We start from the raw sequence: 21,715 nt of genomic DNA on the forward strand, positions 1-21,715 counted from the left end.
GATTGTTCATTCATGTGTATCTGTATGGAAATACCTGCTCACAGCACTTACAAATATGTTGAAAAACTTAGTTTTTAGGTGGTGTGAATGTGTGTTTTGTGTGAATATATGTATTTACAGAGAACTTGTAGTGAACAGTTTCCTTGTCTCTTGCTGGATGATACAATTGATTTTCTTTAATAGATATCCCCATAAGTAGTATAAGACAATTTATACTAAGTTGGCCAACTTAGCTCTCAGTTTGATTCAGCTCCATTGCTCTACAATTGTATGTATTAAGTTCTACAAATTAAATATAAAAACTTTAGGTTTTTTAATGTACAGAAAAACTTTACATTAAGTGCAGCACTGTTGAGTAGCAAGAAGTATTGTTTTTGTGGTTTTCTAATAAATATGAAATTTGTCAGCTCAGTCCTTCCAAAAGAGATTTCCCATAGCTTTTATATACTTATGTACAGAAATTTGCCATTTTCACCTTCAGTGTGACAAACTATTAGCTCAATTCAACAAAAATCATTTTGAGCTCTTGAGAGCAAATAGTGGAGTTTTGTCAAATAGTAACTGTAATTTAAAAAAAAAATTCTCTGAAGATAAGAATGGCAGTCCTCACACATGGATGACATTAGACGGAGCCTGGCAGTGCAATATCAGCTGGAGATCAGTCTGCATGGATACACACTGCTCTCAATGCTGGAGCATAGATACCTTGTTTTGCTCTGTTTAAGGCTTGGTTCTTCCTGACTAGCTCCTCCTCAAAAGATTGCTGGTGTAGGAAGGGGATCAACCTTGTCTTCCTGAGAGTCAAGAGGTGTATTGGTGGCTGACACCGGAACCCTTGGAAATTGATTCCTGGAATTGTGTTGAAGATGAAATTTTCTCTACATGGGAACACCTAAGGGGGAATTCATGGCAGCTGCCAATGATGCCAGATGCTCCTGGCATCATTGGATATTGTCTATTTCTTTGCCTTCACCCAGTGAAAGTCGTTAGCACATCTCGATGCCTGAGCAAAGAGGCTGACCCTTTGCTGCCTTCAGGTGGGAGGAGATAGACAACTGTATGTCCCTCTGGTCTTTTTAATGCTTGATGTCTGTGCACCTGGAGTGGTTGGTGCAGCTCCTGGGTCTGTCTATGCCTCTACCAATGGGCTAGTCTTATGGATTCTAAAATGCTTCTCTATAGGGCAAGCTGGAATCTATCCTGGGGGTCATGTTTGCACAAAGGGTTGGGTTGATACCGCCAAATGCTGTAACTGATCCCTGGGCAGAGAGTATATCTTTCATAGGGGGTCCGTGATAGACATGATTGTCACATGGGGCATTTTTAAAGCTACTGCTCCTTTTATCCATAAGGAAATCAAGTTGAAAAGCAAGCAAGACAAAAAATGATTCATTGACAAACTGATGCTGCCTTGATATGTTGGTGGCAAAAAATACAGGACACTTAGAACTCAACTGAAAAACCTACCTCTGTGATTAATAGGAAGCAAATAGATACTATGGGATCCTGTGAAGAATGAATCATGGATACCCAGGAATCCCGAGGATCCTTAATAGCAAAGGAGAGCAGTGGGATTTCTTTGATCTCACTTCTGGAAGAGAAGTTTCTAAGATCATTACTACTATGAATAGTTCTTAAAGATTTTGTCTCTCCATCCCTTGCTCATAGTAAATTTGTCCCTCTCAGAAGGCTGTTCCCATATCCCTCAAGTTGGCAGTTCAACCACTTTTGAAAAAGCTGGGCCTTGATAAAGATAACCTTATTGAACCATAGACCAATCTCTTCTTTATTATTTATTACAAATATTTTAGAATCTACAATTTTGTTGCAACTCTCAGAATTTGTTGATGAAAATGAAGTCTTTCATCCGCATCAATATGAAATTTTTGAGCATACGGTTAGTATCTCTCACTGACACCATTAGAAGAGGCTTTGATAAGGGACATAGCATCATCCTAATTTAGACCTTACCACTGCATATGATACGATTGATCATGCTATTCTGATATATCTTCAAGAGCTTGGTATCTCTGGCCTAGCATTAAACTGGTTTTGGGAATCACCCTAGACCAACACCTTAACTTTAAACCACACATTAAAGCTCTACTAAAGGGGGGTTTCTACAAACTTCATATCCTCCAAAAGCTCAAGCCTCTTCTCCATGCCCAAGACTTCCGCCTAGTCGTACAGACAACCATCCTTTCGAAATTAGACTACTGCAACTTGCTGCTCATAGGCCTCCCATACTCTACTATCAAACCCCTACAAACTCTCCAGAATGCTATGACACGAATCATCACCAACACTCGTAAGAGAGAACATATCACCCCCATACTAAAGGATCTGCACTGGCTACCCATCCCTTTCCGCTGCCAATATAAAACCCTCACCATCCTTCACAATGTGCTTCACAAAAACAAGTCCGCCTGGCTTAAGACAATGCAACACTTCCATTCCTCCAAGCGCCCTGTGAGATCAGCACTTGCGGGCACCCTACATACCCCACCCCTCAAAACTGCACGCCTTACCACGACCAGAGAAAGAGCCTTCACTATTGTGGGACCTAACCTCTGGAATTCACTCCCCCTCCCCACCCCACCTACGTCTTGAACCATCCCTGCATGCCTTAAAAAAAGGAATCAAGACATGGCTTTTCAGACAGGCCTATCCTGATGCCAATCAAACCTAGACCCTTTGCCTCCATCCTCCCAGTATTCTCCCTCCTCCCTGTTCATTTTCTGCTTGCACTAAGATGTCTTTAAACTGATGTAATTTAAAGAAATTATGTTTACAAGTTACCTGTTGTTCTTCTCTTCTTCTGATGTAATTTAAAGAAATTATGTTTACAAGTTACCTGTTGTTCTTCTCTTCTTGCACTCTGCCCTTTCTGTTCTACCTTTTTCTCTCCTGCCTGCCCCTCTTTCCCCCTTTTCTCATCTGCCCCCTTTCCCCTTTCCTCGTTCATTGCAATTCCTCCTTTCCGAGTTATTTGTAAACCGGTGTGATGTGTCCCACGAACATCGGTATATTAAAAATTCTTAAATAAATAAATATCCAGGGAAGGAAACAGCAAGCCTGGATGAATGGCAAATGTTTGATTTGGTTATTCTATATTCTCAGGAGTTCCATAGGTCTCTGCCCTTTTGGCCCTATTGTTCAATATCTATTTGGCCCCAATTTGTCAATTGTTGACAGGCCTCTGTGAAGAATTTTGAATATACGCTGATGATATTCAGCTCTATTTACCAGTGGAAAGGTCTTGGTCTGCAACAAACAAATCTCCATCTGTATGACAAAATTAAATCTTGGTTAACCTCCGATAGACTAGTGTTTAATTTAGCCAAGACTAAAATTTGTCTTCAGCATGGAGACCCTATTTTAAATCTGGGCCCCATAATTAATGATGGGTACGAGGTGAAAACGGTCTCCCAAACTAAAGTCTTTGTGGTATAATTAACCATAATCTTTCATTTGTTTATCAAACTAAAGCTGTATTTTATAAACTTTGACTATTATGTCCTCTTAAACAGTTGCTCCAAGCAGTAGTTAATAATAATGCCTTTTATTGGCTACTGTAATGCATTATTTCTAGAACTCCCCTCTGTTAAATTCATGCAATTTTTGCAGAATGGCTTGACTTGTATCCGGGTTTTCAGTCCATGAGCACATTAAACCATCGTTGACAGATCTTCACTAGCTTCCTATCCAGTCCAGGATCACTTATAAAACCATCCTACTGGTACACAAATGTCTTGCTCTTTCCTCTATGCCAGAGATCTAGAGGATGCTAAAATCTTACAAACCATTAAGAACACTGCGTTCTTCACAGATTTGTTAGAAGTACCTTCTGTACATCAAGTTTGTGATTCAGAAATTTGCCAATGCACTTTTTTGGTAGCTGCTTCTATCCTCTGGAACAGCCTGACACTTGAAATGAGATCCTTATCTTGTATTAAAACACTTAAGCAATTGAAAACCTTAATTTTCAAATAAGCATATTATGAGAAATCTCACTGGTTTTTTATTTTCCTTTTTAAAAGTTTAATTGTACCTTCTGTTACTAGTATTAGCTATTATGTAATTTTATTGTTTCAGTTTTGATGGTTTTATTATGCATATCAATTGTAAGTTGTCTAGGGTATTTGCCTAGAGCGCATATAAATAAACTTTAGCAGAAACTGACTATGGGCTTCATGGAAAAGATGAGACTGAAGGGGGTCCCTGCTTGGATATATGGCAGTATGGAATGCTGCACATGCCCAGTAGGGCATGCTCAAAGTTCTAGAGATTTTGAAATAAGTGTTATCCCAGGACAAGCAGGATGCTAGTCCTCACATATGGGTGACATCACTAACTGAGCCCTAATGCGGGAAAACTTCTGGCAAAGTTTCTAGAAGCTTTTGACTGGCAGCCTGGGGCTACTGAGCATGCCATGATATTCCCTGCCACAGGGGTCTCACTTCAGTCTTCGTTTTTCCGCGCTGCCATTGACATCGCGGTCACAGGAGCCCCGTGAGGTTTTCCTCACAAGTTGACTAAAAAAGTCAATCTTTTCTTTCATATTTTTGCCCCATTTGGGGTCTCACAGTGATTGTCACCGGACTGTGACAAGGAAATTCATTTCCGCTATAAAAATTTAATATTTTCCATCGACGGCCGTCGATTCTCTATGGCATCAGGCTTCAAAAAGTGCCCAGCCTGTAACCAAACGATGTCCATAACGGACCCCCATATAGAATGCGTTCGGTGCCTCGGAGGACAGCATGACATCGCTTCCTGTCCAGAATGCCAGGAGATGACTGCAAAAGGCAGAAAACTCCGCCAAGAAAAAATGGCACAGGTTTTTCAAATTCAATCGGGGCCTTCCCCGACAACTTCCACAAAATCATCTCCGGTGGGGCTTACGAAGAAGATTCTTCTCAAAAAACGACTTCCAGAGGGTTCGGGTGATGCCTCTTCACCAACACCCTCTACTTCATCGACAAGGTCGGTATCTGAACCGAGATCGAAGCATAAGCACCGGCATCATTCTATCCCGCCACTTCCACCACCGGACGAACCGATCGCTAAGAAGCATAAATCGTCTTCACCTACGGTGACGTCCGTTCCCTCGGTTCCGGCATCGATACCGTCGACCTTACCGCAGTCATCGACTTCGATTCCTGACTTGACTACATTAATCAAGCAAATTGTCACCGATGCCTTAAAACAACAAATTCCAGCGCCATCGCCGATGCAGACACCCATGTCGATGCCGGCGGGATCGCCGATGACAGAAGTTTCTTCAATGCCGGCGGCATCGCCGATGATAGAAGTTTCATCGATACCGGCTTCACAGCCGATGCAGACGGTTCCGTCGATGCCGGCGTATACGCCGATGCCAGCGGTATCTTCGATGCCTTCAATTCCGCTGATGTCTACCTCAATACAGATGACATCATCGATGACTGAGCCTGTTCAGGCATTAATTCCATCAATACCATCGGTGCCTTTACCTTTCTCGATGCCTTCGATGCCAACCCGGCCTATAACATCGATGATTCCTATCTCGATGTTTTCCTTTATGACATCAACGATACCATCTGCTACACAGTCGATGTCTCTTTATACAATGGCACCATCCATACCTCCTTTGCAAAGGAAAACAACTTCCATGCAAAAGTCATCGGGAAAATTCAAACATTCGATACCAAAACCTTCCACTGCAGCTCCAGCAACTTCTAGCTCTGAAGCAGCATTGCACAGCCTTCTCACAAAAAGATATCAAGACCTTCTGGCTTCCTTGCCTATTATGCCAGGGCAAGAAGAGGAGGAACAGGAAACTTCACCTGACCCACAAGACCCATTACAGGGTCCTTCTGGGATACCTCCACCTCAAAGCCTACACCTGCTCCATATCAAACACAACTTCTGATACCTGGTCTGACACTGCATCTGAGCCCTCATCAGAAGACTTTGTCTGACCCCTCTCCACCTCAGTCCAAGAAACAGTCACCTCCAGAGGACCTTTCATTTTCCTCCTTCATCCAGGAGATGTCAGAGTCTATACCTTTACAACTACAAGCTGAAAAAGATGAGGCAACAGACACTGGAAATTCTACAGTTTGTAGATCCCCCTAAGCACAATCTGGCCATCCCTATCCATGAAGTGCTATTACAACTTCAGCAGAGGATTTGGGAACACCCCTGCACAACTCCTGCTGTTAATAAAAGAGTAGATTCTACCTATCTCGTACAATCTGCACCAGGATATGAGAAAACTCAACTTCCTCACAATTCCCTTGTAGTTGAATCTGCACAAAAGAAATCTTGCAGGACCAGAACCCATGCCTCAATCCCTCCAGGGAAGGACAATAGGTTTTTAGATCAGATGGGTAGAAAAATCTATCAAGGAGCCATGCTAAACTCAAAGATTTCAGCATACCAACTTTACATGACTCAACACCAGAGAAATCTCTGGAAACAGATTGAAGAATTTGTACCTTCTCTGCCTCAACAACACCAAGAGGCAGCACAAAACATAATTCAAAAAGGCTTAGACGCAGGAAAGCACGAGGTCAGAGCCGCCTATGATGCTTTTGAAACATCTTCAAGAACAGCAGCATTAGTGCCAGAAGGTGGGCCTGGCTAAAGGCCTCTGATCTAAGGCCAGAAGTCCAGGACAAACTGGTGGACCTTCCCTGTCAGGGAGATAATCTGTTTGGCACCAAAGTTCAGGATGCCGTGGCTCAGCTTCGAGAGCACTCGGAGACTCTAAAGCAACTCTCCATGCTACCTCATGACCCTGCAACGCACACAAGTTGCAGACCACCACGTAGGGAGACAAAACGTCCTTTCTACAGACCAAAAAGATACTATCCTCCCACTTCTAGACCAAGACCTCCAAGGTCTCAACAAAGACCTCAACAAGGCGGCTGCCTGGAGAGACGGTGACCATCGGGCCTGGCAAACCGAGACTACAACTCAGCAGCTGTGGGTGAGGAGTCTATCGCTGCTGCTTCCCGCGGACCCAGAGCTCCACCCCTGCTGCCCCTGACGTCATCCGAAGGGGACGAGGGCACATAAAATCGCCCTCAGAGTGGGGAAACAGTGCGGCTGCCTGGAGAGACGGTGACCATCGGGCCTGGCAAACCGAGACTACAACTCAGCAGCTGTGGGTGAGGAGTCTATCGCTGCTGCTTCCCGCGGACCCAGAGCTCCACCCCTGCTGCCCCTGACGTCATCCGAAGGGGACGAGGGCACATAAAATCGCCCTCAGAGCGGCGCCCCGTCGACGCCGGCGCTCCGCCAAGCCGCGCGCCCACAAGGGGCGCGCCGACTTGGTCCGGCTTAGTCCGGAGCAGGACGGAGGAGTGGAGGAGAAGGAAACCTTAACCCAAGCAGTTCGTCAAGAGGAGGTTATACAGCTGCAACACAGTGAGTAAAACTTGAATGTAAATATTTGCTGAAGTAAGCATGCCTCCAAAAAGAAAAGGGAGAGTCCGGGTCCACCCTCCTGTTACTCCCTCTAATTCCACTCAACGTTTAATAACAACTTATACTCCGGCGTTAGTGTCTTCAAGAGAGGAGACTAACCCCGCTACGGCTTTAGAGATAGGAGCTCTATCGCCGTCTGGGGATGTGACTCTGTCCCCTCCTGATCCCCGGCGCCTAATAATGATGTCCCCAACTGATTCCTCCGAAACTGTCCGTGAGTTAAAAGCCGAAGGGGCATTAACGGAACAGACAAGGGTGGAGTTCGGAAGTGAACGCCCTAGCCTACTTGAATCTCCTGAATGCACCGTGAGAGGTGAAGTGGTTGGTAACACAGCTGCTATATCTACATCTACTCCTGACCAAGGAGTTGGAGAGAGAAAAGGAACGCTGGGGTCAGTGGGTGAATGTCCAGCTGATCGAATGGGTATAACAACTCATTTTGTGATTCCAACAAAACCGGCAGTAGTGACACTTGATTCATTATGGGACTTAGTAGTAGGCTTAAGTAAAGCTCTTTTTGAGACCAATGCAAATGTTGGTATCTTGAATAAAAAGGTTGAGAAAATAGAAGAAAAATTAGAAAATATAGAACCCAGATTGAATAAGATTGAAGCTGTATGTGAAAATAATACCTCTGTTCAATTAAAATTACTAAAAGATGTTACATCAGCTTCTCGTAGAATAGAATATCTTGAGAATTATTCTAAACATCTTAACCTTAGATTTACTAATTTTCCTAGAATTGTGGGTCAGCCAATAGAGATGACTTTGAAAAAATATTTCCTTGAAAATTTAAAGCTGAATGAACAGGGGTTACCCTGTATCTTGAAGCAAATTTTCCTTAATACCCCACAATTGGTTAAATCTTCTACCTCAAAACAGGTTGAGATCATGAATAATTTGACTGGATACCTAGAGGATTCATCATTAGAATTGTATGATCGAGCAACTCTTTTGGTTACCTTTATCAATGTGCAAGATATAGGTATCGTCATGAGAAATTTCTTTAAGAATATCTCTTCTCCCTTTTATGGAGCAGAGGTAAGAATTTACCCGGACCTTGCTCGCTTAACGCAGCAAAGGAGAAGGGAATTCTTACTAATGAGAGCACAAGTTAAAAGTTTAGGATATTCCTTTGTTTTAAGATATCCAAGTAAGTGCATTGTGAAAAAAGGAGATGAATGTTTTGTGTTTTTTTACCCAGAACAACTTAAGTCTTTTGTTAATGCTAGGGTTGTAACTGTAATATCTCCTAGCACACACTAAGTGGGATCTAGTTTATATATTAAAGACACTATAAGACAGCTGATATTTTCTTAAATTGAGTTACCTATATTTACTCCTATGAATTCACCTCCTCAATTTCTTTTGTAAGATTAGGCCAGGTATAGTGATATTGTACATGGAGATGTATATAACTGTAGTGGCTATATCTCTTTTCCGTTGTAAGTTGTATCTTACTTTATATATTTGAAAAATTCAATAAAGAATAAATAAAAAAAAAAAAGACCTCAACAAAGACAACAGTGGTCTGCGAGGCCCCAACCTGCTCCTCAAAAAGGACCTGCCTCGGGTTTTTTAAATGAAGTTCAGAGAACAAGGCCTATATTCCAATCCCCAAACCACCTTGCCAGTTGGAGGAAGAATATCCCATTTCTACAAGGAGTGGACATCAATAACATCCGATCATTGGGTCCTTTCGATAATCCATCAAGGCTACCGCCTCGACTTCACATCACTCCCTCAGGAGTTTCCACCACATTATTCCCATCTCAATCACATACTTCAATTACAAACAGAATTATCCGCTCTTCTGCAATCAAGAGCTGTGGAACAAGTACCACACAGTCAGAAGGCAGAGGATTCTATTCCTGGTATTTCCTCATTCCAAAGAAAACCGGAGGCCTACATCCCATTCTAGATCTCAGAAATCTCAACAAATTCTTAAAAAAAGAAAAGTTCAGGATGGTTTCTCTAGGCACCATGCTTCCACTTCTACACAAGGGAGATTGGTTTTGTTCTCTGGATCTTCAAGATGCTTATACACACATTCCTACATTCCCGCCTCATCACAAGTATCTGCGATTCACAGTAGGCCATCAGCATTTCCAATACCGAGTGTTACCATTCGGCCTGGCTTCAGCTCCCAGAGTATTCACCAAATGCCTGGCAGTGATAGCAGCACACTTACACAAACAAGGTGTTCATGTCTTTCCTTATCTCGACGATTGGCTCATCAAAAGTCAATCACAACAAGGAGCAATAACTTCACTGAATCGCACAATAGCTATACTTCACAGAATGGGATTCCTCATCAATTATCAGAAATCCCACATGACTCCTTCTTATCTACTCCAATTCATAGGAGCAGAATTAAACACACACTGCACAGGCTTTTCTACCAGAAGATCATGCAGACACACTGTCCCTGTTGGCACACTCAATTTCCTTACAACAATAAGTGACAGCCCATCAGTTTCTTACCTTACTAGGCCACATGGCCTCAACAGTTCATGTCACTCCTATGGCACGACTCGCCATGAGAGTAACCCAATGGACTCTACGATCACAATGGATCCAAGCCATTCAGCCATTACACTTTCCAATCCAAGTAACCCACCAACTACGCTCATCACTACGATGGTGGACAACCAAGGACAATTTACGCAAGGGCCTACCCTTCCAGAAACCAGTCCCTCAGATAACATTAACTACAGATGCATCCACCTTGGGTTGGGGAGCTCACACAAACTCTCTTCAAACTCAAGGAACTTGGACGAAACTCGAAGCCACATATCAAATCAATTTTCTGGAACTTCGAGCTATACGTTATGCGCTTCATGCGTTCAAGGACTGCCTTTCATACAAGACTGTTCTGATCCAAACAGACAATACAGTAGCTATGTGGTACATCAACAAACAGGGAGGTACGGGCTCGTATCTCCTTTGTCAAGAAGCTGCACAAATTTGGGGCTGGGCCTTGAACCACTCAATGTTCCTACAGGCCACTTATCTAGCAGGAATTCAAAATGTGCTAGCAGATCGACTCAGTCGTCAGTTCCAACCACACGAGTGGTCCCTGAATCCCTCAGTAGCGACCAAGATATTCCAACGTTGGGGACAACCAACAACAGACCTCTTTGCGTCACATCTGAATCACAAAGTAGACAACTTCTGTTCTCTACACAAACAGCAGAACCAGCTGGCCAAGGACGCTTTTGCTCTCCCTTGGAACTCAGGCCTACTATATGCGTATCCTCCAATACCGCTTATAACGAAAACTCTAGTGAAGCTACAGCAAGACAAGGGGACCATGATACTCATATACCCATACTGGCCTCGACAAGTATGGTTTCCCTCACTGCTAGACCTTTCAGTCAGGGATCCAATACGCCTGGGAGTAGCTCCCAATCTCATAACTCAGGATCAGGATCGGTTGCGCCATCCCAACCTTTAATCCCTATCCCTGACGGCATGGATGTTGAAAGCTTAATCTTACAACCACTCAATCTGTCAACAAATGTTTCTCAAGTGCTTATAGCTTCAGGCAAACCTTCCACTAGAAAGAATTATTCTTTCAAATGGAAAAGGTTCACTCTGTGGTGCAGACATAACCATATTGATCCTTTCACTTGCCCCACTACTTCTCTTTTAGACTATTTATACCATCTTTCAGTCTCTGGTCATCAGAGTACATTTGAGTGCAATCTCAGCTTATCATAACAAGTTGGGAGATGCGCCTATATCTACACAACCTCTTGTCAGTAGGTTTATGAGAGGTCTAACTCACCTTAAACCATCAATTCGGCCTCCATTCACAGAATGGGATCTGAATCTGGTTTTAACAACATTAATACATTCTCCTTTCGAACCCATACATTCTTGTGATCTCAAATTTCTCACATGGAAGACTATCTTCCTCATAGCCATTACATCAGCTAGAAAAGTTAGTGAGTTACAAGCACTTGTCACATATGAACCTTATACAAAGTTTCTACATGAGAGTGGTTCTCCGTACATACCCAAAATTCCTTCCTAAGGTAGTTACGGAATTCCACTTAAATCAAACCATAGTTCTACCCACATTCTTTCCAAGGCCTCACTCTCACCAAGGGGAAAGAGCTTTACACACTTTGGACTGTAAACGTGCATTGTCTTTTTATTTAAATCGCACTACATCCCTCAGAAAATCCAATCAGCATTTTGTTTCTTATGATCCAAATAAGCCAGGTAAAGCAGTGGGCAAACATACTGTATCCAACTGGTTAGCAGATTGCATACAATTTTGCTATGAAGAAGCAGGCCTTCCTCTTCAAGGGCGAGTAAAAGCACATTCAGTATGAGCAATGTCAACTTCAGTAGCACATTTTCGTTCAGTGCCAATCATTGACATATGTAAAGCAGCAACATGGAGTTCTCTTCACACCTTTGCAGCTCATTACTGTCTGGATAAACAAGGACGACAAGATTCAGCCTATGGACAATCTGTCTTGAAGAACTTGTTTCCAGTTTAATCCCAACTCCTTCTACAACCATTCTGCTGTGATCTTCGGCTGACTCATTTCCTCAATAACACATCACTGCTAACTTCATGGACAATGACTCAGCCTCTAGCTTGCTAATCACCCATATGAGAGGACTAGCATCCTGCTTGTCCTGGGATAAAGCAAAATTGCTTACCTTGTAATAGGTGTTATCCCAGGACAGCAGGATGTAGTCCTCACAGAACCCACCCGCCACCCCGCGGAGTTGGTCATTCACACCTTTATTATTTTATTTTGCTAATGCTTATTGCTACATACGAGACTGAAGTGAGACCCCTGTGGCAGGGAATATCATGGCATGCCGGGCATGCTCAGTAGCCCCAGGCTGCCAGTCAAAAGCTTCTAGAAACTTTGCCAGAAGTTTTCCCGCGTTAGGGCTCTGTTAGTGACGTCACCCATATGTGAGGACTACATCCTGCTGTCCTGGGATAACACCTATTACAAGGTAAGCAATTTTGCTTTGTGCTAGGCTCCATCTGATGTCGCCCATGTGCGAGTATTGACATCCTGCTGTCCTCAGGAAATCACGTGTTACAGGTAAGCAACTCTTGCTTTATCACAACCTGAGAGAAGATATTTGGAGCATGCAGGTGGTGTCCATGGACATGCTTACAGATGAATACCCAAATACATGTGTGTCTTTTATTCACATGTCATCCATCATACCTCAAAATAATTTATACCTGCTCAATACTGGTATAAGTTCAGGCTGGAGCTTCTATAACTTCCTATGAAAGTGATTTTGACACATTGAAAATCTGGTTATTGCTTTTACAAAAAAAAAAAAAAAAAAAATTTAGCCTGAATTTCACCATTTGTTTTGACTGTTAAATAACAATGCTCACCACCCCAAAATAAATAACACATTTTATTTGATTATACATGTTGACCATCACATATTAGTCATATTTAACATGGTCTCCTTTGTCTGCCAACCATACAGATTTAGTTTTGGAGTTTGTATCACTGTTTCATATGAATTCTCTTCCAAAATCAGGAGCCAAAGTCAGTTTGTGACTAACTAGTAAACCTCCCCTACAGCTAAGGGGAATACTGGTTTGTAAGTAATCTGGCTAGATGCTTACCACAGTTAGATGCAGTGTGATTTTCTTTCCCTTTCTTTCTGTTAAGAGCCAAATAGATAGCTCTTATTTTTAGCAGCTTCCAGGGAGGAGAAATCTGCTCTGGCCCTAGTCTACCCGCAGCACTTTGATCCTTATGATTTCATGCAGGGTGAAAAGAACAAAACCAAACTCAATCACACCAATTTGCCTGTTCTAGCAAGGTCTGACACCCACCCCAATTTTACTTCTCTAAACTGGTTTCAGCGTGGATGCATGCCAGTTATATTTCCTTCTTACGTGGCTCAAACCTGATTTACGCTGAGTGCGCACAAGCTTTAAATTAGGTGCACACACACCTGCACCTAACAAACCACAAACTGTTCTCATATACATAAATCCTAGAACTGTACATTTATAAGCCTTTATAATAATCCCAACCAAGGACTTTATATAATTGTATTTCTCTAAAGTAAATCTCAGCATAAATATAACACTGCACATATTTCCTTTACATGTATTTAATTCATTTTCAATCAGCTGAACATCATAGTTTATGCTGAATGCTCATGTCCTGTTAATTACCTTTTTACCTCCCATATATCCCCACCTCCTTAAAAACATACGCACCTAATTCTAAGCTTGTGCATGCTCGGCGTAAATCAGGTTTGAGCCGCGTAAGAAGGAAATATAACTGGCATGCATTCACGCTGTAACCAGTTTCACCAGTTCACTCAGTGCAGAGCGAAGTCCTTCAAACCCTCTGGTTCTTTAGCCTGCACCCCCCCCCCCCCCCCTGTTACCTCAGACCCCTTAAACCCCTCTCAGACCCCTAGAAATAGTTTGACTTGCACCTCCATAGCAGAAGCAAAGATGTGCAGCATTGGATCTGGATGTATACCCAGGTGCATAGGTACTTTTGTCCCCAGCAGGAATGCCTGTGCCTGTGCCTGCCCACATTCCATCAAGACTTGTGCACACATATGGGCTGCTTTTTAAATTGGGTGGACGCACAATTCCTACATACACATACATCTCCCAGTTTAGGCACATGCCTGGCTTTTAAAATTCACCTTACAGTCATTGTAGATATCCTGAAAACCCAACTAGCTATGGAGTCCCCAGGACAGGTTTGGGAAACTTGCATATGAGGGGGTTTATCTCGGTTTTTTTTGTTTTGTTTTGGTTTTTTGGGGGTTTTTTTGCAATATGCATGGTCTCTAAGTTCTGGGTTTTTTAAAAACTGAGAATCTTATCGATATTTGTCAAATTTTTCTGCAACAGACTTTAAGTTCCAAATTTGGATGTCTGAAGCTGTATGAAAATTATAGGTAATGCATATATCCTCTTGTCTCATTCCTCCTTTCTCTCATTTTATAAATTAAGGTTTCTGTCTTGATCACTTTGGATTGATTTTCCTTAATAAAAATGTCTTTGGCACATAGCCACTTCAAAAAAAAATAAATATCTGCTTCATGTTCTCTTTCAATTTCTAGGTCAAAAATAGTATTTGACCTCATTTCTTTCTAATGGTATCTGTGATAGATATTTTATAAGCAGCTAAATGTCAGCTCTTAAATACTTTATCACTCACTACATAGTTTATCTTCAGCATGTAAATGGTAGTTCGGGCATCAGCTAGTATTGGTGAACCTTTAGACATATCTTTATTGCTTATTGAATGTTTTTCCTTCTGGTGGTAAAAGAATTGGTTTGTCATACCATTCTGTTATGGATCAATGGTTTCTGAATGGCTATTAAATTTTTGTTAATTTACCATTATAGTGATGAGGAACTTCTGATTTAACTATGATTCCTTAGAAAGGTATTCTACATTTGTATTGCATTGATTTAACTACTAGGTTTTTTTTCTGAAATATATAATTTCTTCTGTTATATGAACTATAACCATATTGTATATGAAGGGACCTTCATTTTCATTTTTTTGTTTTTCCTGAGAATTTCAATGTTAAATAGTGGAGGGAGTAGCCTAGTGGTTAGAGCAGCAGGTTACAAACCATGGAAGCCAAGGCTCAAATTCCACAGCTACTCCTTGTGACCCTTGGGCAAGTCACTTTACCCTCCATTTCCTCTGGTAGAATCTTAGGCCTAGATTCATCATTTTGCTATAAATATAGCAAAAATAGCACCTGTGACTTAATCACGCTCCCCCCCCCCCCTTTTTTTTTTTTTTAAGTTAATTTTCCTGGTACCACATTGGTATTTTAATGCAGCATGTGTTAAATTTATTGCACCCACATTATTTTCGCATCGCAAGCAGAGAAGTCTTGCATGCTACATTACTGATCGGACAGCTTTTATCGCATTTTGGGCTGCTGCTGCTGGGGAGAGAGAGGGAGCGCCTATGTAGAGGCTCACCAAAAAGTTAACTATTTTGTATCACTGTAAGGGGGGGGTACTAAAACTCTGGGTGAGGTTTGGGGTTGAGTTGGGTTGGGGGGGTGGCAGTTTTACATGCACAGTCATAATGAACGAACAGCACAGTTAGTGAGTGAAGATTTAATGTGATTTGGAGTGATGAAAGGTGAAAGAAGAGTAGATTTGTTCCATGTTTCTTTATCTTGCTTGATGCACTCAAGCTAAGTAGAAAAAACATGGAACAAATCTACTCTTCTTTCACCATTCATCACTCCAAATCACATTAAATCTTCACTGACTAACTGTGCTGTTCGTTCATATGACTGTGCATGTAAAACTACCCCCCCCCCCCTTACAGTGGTATAAATAGTTCAGATATGTGAGCCTCCACAGTCTCTCTCTCTCCCCCCCCTCCTGAACCACAATTGGTGCTAAAAGCATTTTCAGCCACTAATGTAGGCATAATGCACAGTAAAAAGGTGTTATTTCTGGTGTTAAAACCTGTGTTGCTGTGAGTTAATCACACCCCATGCTGACCCTCCTTTCTATTTACTTTGCCCAAACCCCTCCCACTTGAATACAAATAAACTTACATATGCAGTTTGTGATGCGGAATTTATCGAGTTAACACCCTATCACATGCATTAGAACCGTAACGCATTTTGATAAATGACCCTGTTCCTGCCTAATTCTCTAATAGGTAGATTTTCAAAGGTCTACATGCGTAAATCCCAGGCCTCGCACGTGCCAGGCGAATTTTCAAAATGGCCTGGCCATGCATGTGAACCCTGGTATGCCCACAAATGGGTGGGCCAGGGTCTGAAGGGGCGGAACAGCATCATCAAACACTGTCCTGAAGACTCGTGTGCCGGTGTGCACAACTTTCTTCAGCCTGGGGACCTGAAGTAAGTTTGCTTTTGGGTTTTTTTTGTTTTTTTTTTTATTTATGCATTTTCAATTTATACAAGATTTGATCTTGATCAGAAATATAAGAACAGAGTTAAAGAACAAATAGCCAACACAACAAGAAAAATTTACATTCTCATATTCTCAATACAAGTCCTCAATCTGGGAGCGATCCAATCCCCAACTCAGAAATATATCAAAGAAGGAAAACAATAGATAAACAGCAGCCTTACAATTTATCTAAGGGGAACCATTAATCTATTATGACTGGAGGTTATTGGCTGCACTAAGTTTTCCCTATCAAAAATTGAGTTAACTGAGGGGATCATAACATATATATGAATTATTCTGATATTTAATCATGTACTTGCATGGAAATTTAAAAAGAAAACACCCCCAGTTTGCAACAAAAGAAATGATGATCTTTTTTGAGTCTCCCTCCACACATCTGGAAAAACCCTAACTTTACATGGAAGAAATTCTTATCTGTGACAAATAGTCTCATTTGCCAGTCTTTATCTGATTCAAGTGCCAGAGTCACAATAAGTGTAGCTGGGGCAGCCAATTCTGTATCAGACTTCTCCAACATGATTGAAAGATCCACACTTGGTTCCCCTATTGGGATTAACAATGTTATTCCCTCTCTTTGTATATCAGATCTTCTAAACTTTGGCAAGTAAACTTTTTAGACACTGGAGGGATTGCATTTTCAGAAACTTGTAATATCTCCATTAACTACCTCCTAAACATCTCCCTGGGAGGTATTAGGGGAACTTGAGGAAAATTAATAAATCTTAAGTTCCTATTTTTCAAATCATTTTCCAGATTTTCAAGCAATACTAGCATTTTCTTTAATCATGGCAGTCTGCGCCTGTTGAACAGAACTTACTCAATATCTATGGCTGAAAACTGTTGATCCAACTCAGTTGTTGTATTAGAGAGAACCAAGACTTTTTTTTCCAAGTCATTACATTTTAAATCACAGGAGAAAGCTGTTGTAAAATTGAACTCTGAAGATTTATAACGGCTTCCCAGGTAGTCTCCAGTGAAAAACCTGAAGGCCTTTGGACGGCAGGTAACAAAGATGGTCTCTATGGGGTAAACTCATTAATGCTGTCCTTAGAGCCTCCCAGTCTTACATCTCGTACCATACCTGGCTGTCCACGATTTAAAGGTGGACTCAAAGCTGCCATTGTTGCTCCGTTGTTCCCAGCTGTGTTTGGCTCACCTGATCCCAGGTCTAATGGCATCTTCCCCCGATACTTGGGCAAGTCTAAAGACAGCTGGGTTGCTGGGAGGGGTTCCCTCGGCAGGGCTCAAGGCTGACAAAGAGCCCGGGAGAGAGGGGAGCTCAAATTCCCCTCCCTCCAGCAGCTGAATCCCCACTGCCAGGCTGCTGCGCAGGATGTTGGGCATCCATCGGGCTGGTTTCCGATTTCTGCCCATATACCAGATAAAAACAAGCAAGAAATATTACTTTAAAGAGATGCCCGAGAGAGCGGCCGGCACGCTCAGTCTATTGATCCGCCATATTGGATCCACCCCCCCTGAAGTAAGTTCTTAAACAACAAAAAAAGATAGGGTTTAGGGGATGGGGAGGAGAGGGGAGGGAGTTTAGATAGTGGGGGAGGGAACTGGGGAAGGCCTGAATGCATAGCCATGCGGAATTTGCATAAATTCTCCCCCCTTGTGCGCGCTGCCTGCATATATGTGCTTGGATTATAGGATTTTATAACGTGTGTGTCGGGAAGCATGCACATGTTTTAAAATCTACCCCTATGGCTTTTCTCCCATTCTGTGTTTATGGGAAAAATGGTTAGTGAATCAAGCCCTTAGATTGTAAACCCTCTGGGAATAGGGAAATACCTACCGTATTTTTCGGACTATAAGGCGCACCGGATTATAAGGCGCATTATCAATGAGCGCCTGCTAAGGCGTCCAGGTTCATATATAAGGCGCACCGGATTATAAGGCGCAGCGCATTAAATGAAACAAAGCTCAGACCATAGGGCAGACTTTATTTAACTTTATTCAACTCTTTCACAATAACTCTCAACTTGTTCAGTTGTAACGAGTCGGTCTTAGCTCTTCAGTGATGATTCCAGCCTTCATGAAAGCTCGGATGACACTGGAGACTGATACCTTCTTCCAGGCATCCATTATCCACTGGCACATAGTGGCATAACTCGCCCGGCGTTGCCTCCCTGTGTTGGTGAATGTGTGGTCACCTGTCATCCAACGCTCCCACGCTGCTCTCAATTTAACTTTAAATGACCTGTTGACACCGATATCTAGCGGCTGGAGCTCTTTGGTTAATCCACCCGGAATTACGGCAAGCTCTGAATTAGTTTTCTTCACTTGGGCTTTGACAGTATCGGTCACATGGGCGCGCATGGAGTCACAGACCAATAGGGATGGGGATTTGTGAAAAAAGCCGTCCGGTCTCTTGACGTAGACCTCCCTCAGCCACTCAATCATCATCTCCTCGTCCATCCAGCCCTTTGGGTTAGCCTTGATGGTGACACCAGCAGGAAACTTTTCCTTTGGCAAAGTCTTCCTCTTGAAAATGACCATGGGTGGTAGTTTCTGGCCATTAGCCTGACAGGCGAGAACTACAGTGAAAGATGACTTCTCGTTTCCTGTGGTACGTATAGATACCGTACTGGTCCCTGTTTTCTCAACAGTACGTTGTATGGGGATATCGAAAGTGAGGGGGACCTCATCCATGTTAGTGATGTGTTCTGGCTGGATATTCTTTTCTTTTATCTTGGTTATGTAGTAGGTGCGGAAAATGGCCAGCTTCTCTTCATAATCCTTTGGCAGTTGCTGGCAGACAGTAGTTCTGGTGCGGATGGAGAGATTACACCTTTGCATAAAACGAAAGCACCATGAAGGACCTCCTCGAAAGTCCTTGATCTCCATGTCGCGTGCTAACGTTGTGGCTTTGAGTCGAATAGAGACAGTGGAGACGCTTCTACCTGCGGTTCTCTGTTCGATAATCCATTGATCTATTTTGTCCTCCAATTGTGGCCATCTTGCTTTGTTTCCTCGGAAACTTAGTTTGGTCTTCTTTACTTGGCATAGGGCATCTTCTTGTTTCCTCCACTTACCATAGATTCATTAATGTTGAATTCTCTCGCAGCTGCTCTATTTCCATGCTCTACTGCATGACTTATAGCTTTAAGCTTAAAATCTGCATCATAAGCATGTCTCTTAACAGGAGGCATTTTGGAGTAGTGGGTATAAACATTTATTGAATGCACGCACATTAATGCTGGAGCACAGATACTCCGCGGGGATCCTGCAAAATAGTGTTGCGTAGAGAGGGGTGCCTTTTGTTTTAATCGGTTGCGCTCGGGTCAGGAGGAATCCGGGTAAACCCTTTAAAAAAGAGCCGGGTCTAAGTCTCTGCCTGCACGGCTCAGAGCCTTTTTTTTTAATCGGTTGCGCTCGGGTCAGGAGGAATCCGGGTAAACCCTTTAAAAGAGTAAAGAGAGCATACGCGGTCGGCAGTAGCAAGAAAAAGATCGCGTTTAAACGCTCCACTTCTGTACGTGCTGATGCTCCTCCTCCTTCCTGCCTGTGCGTCACAGGAAGTAAACTTTACCGGAGCCGCGTGGGCAGGGAGGGGAAGCATCAGCGCGTGCAGAAGTGGAGCAGCACTTGCGTTTACGGACTGCCGTGAATCTCAAGTCGCAGCGGCCCGAGAAGAAGAAGAGGCCCGGTAGCAGGGCCACTGCAGAGCCCATCCTGCGGCGACCCGCAAAGAGGAGGCCTAGAGGTGAGTGAGAGCCTGTGCTTGAGACTGAGTGTATGTGACAGTGAGAGCCAGTGTGTGTGTGTGAGAGAGAGAAATGCATGTGAGAATGAGAACCTGTGTGTTTGAGGGAAGAAGATGGAGAGAAAAGAAACAGAAAAAAAGACAATATAAAAGGAGTGGCAGCAGAATTCATATATAAGGCGCACCGGATTATAAGGCGCACTTCAGATTTCTGAGAAAATCGTAGGTTTTTAAGTGCGCCTTATAGTCCGAAAAATACGGTATATTACCTGAATGTAATTCACTTTGAAATACCTGAAAAAGCAGAATATAAATCAAAATAAATGAAATGTTATAAAAAAAAATTTCAGTGGAAAAATGACTGTTAAAACAAACAGGAGAAAAATCTGTGGAAGTGTCATTTTTTCACTGATTAACCTTTTTTTTTTTTTTGTTCTAACATTGAAATTACCATGGGTGGGTGAATCAAAGATCCCTAAATATATGTAGTGTTCTATGTGCTAACATTCATTTTTAACCAGATTTTGTTCAGTCCCAGTTGTCTGAATGCTCTTCGTTTTTATTCTCTTTATTTTAGTAAGACTAACAGGACTACAAAATAGCAAAATGCAACTGGAATAGACATTAAAATGAAAATTAACATATTACCCAAGTGTTCTGGTATACAGTAGCCATGGTCATGTAGCTAAATCATAATTTTGTGTACATGCAAAATATGCAACCTTTTTATTTAATGTGTTATATGACCATCGGGCTGGAGAAGAGTCGGGGTGGGGGGTGCAGAGAAGGGCCCCAGCCTTGGTTTCCGCTTTCTGCCCATATACCAGATAAAAACAAGCAAGAAATATTACTTTAAAGAGATGCCTGAGAGAGCGGCCAGCACACTCAGTCTATTGATCCGCCATATTGGATCCACCCCCCCCTGAAGTAAGTTCTTAAACAACAAAAAAAAGATAGGGTTTAGGGGATGGGGAGGAGAGGGGAGGGAGTTTAGATAGTGGGGGAGGGAACTGGGGAAGGCCTGAATGCATAGCCATGCGGAATTTGCATAAATTCTCCCCCCTTGTGCGCGCTGCCCGCATATATAAGCATAACACATTGATACAAATACATATTTTATTGTAAATCTAATTTCCTGGTGTGTAGCCAGATGGACTCAGTACGAATGGGATAGTATCCGCGTGCTAGCAGTTGGAGACGGATCTGATGTCAGTATGGGGGCGTATATAGCCCCACAGGAAGCGCAGCGACTCAGTAATTTCCGTCTTCAAAGCAGTTTGGAGTGCCTGCACGCTAGTCGAGCGTGCTTTCCAAGACTACTTTGATTTTTTTTTCTCTTTCTTCTCATTTCAGATTCTACTTTGTTGTTTATTGCCTATTCAAGCTTAGAGCCCCGCGCTCCTGTGGTAGATACCCTCGGGTTCCTCCCCCAGCGAGCTCCCGGGGTGATTGCTGTGCTCCCCCGGTGGGAAAGTCCTCGGTCCTGCCGAGCCGCGGCAGTGACATAGCCCCCGGACGACGTTCGGGTGTAGCCTACGAGGCCCTCGGTCCGAACGTGGACGAGGTAG

The sequence above is a fragment of the Rhinatrema bivittatum genome, chromosome 13 (genome assembly GCF_901001135.1).
Source record: "Rhinatrema bivittatum chromosome 13, aRhiBiv1.1, whole genome shotgun sequence".
NCBI classification, from domain to species: domain Eukaryota; kingdom Metazoa; phylum Chordata; class Amphibia; order Gymnophiona; family Rhinatrematidae; genus Rhinatrema; species Rhinatrema bivittatum.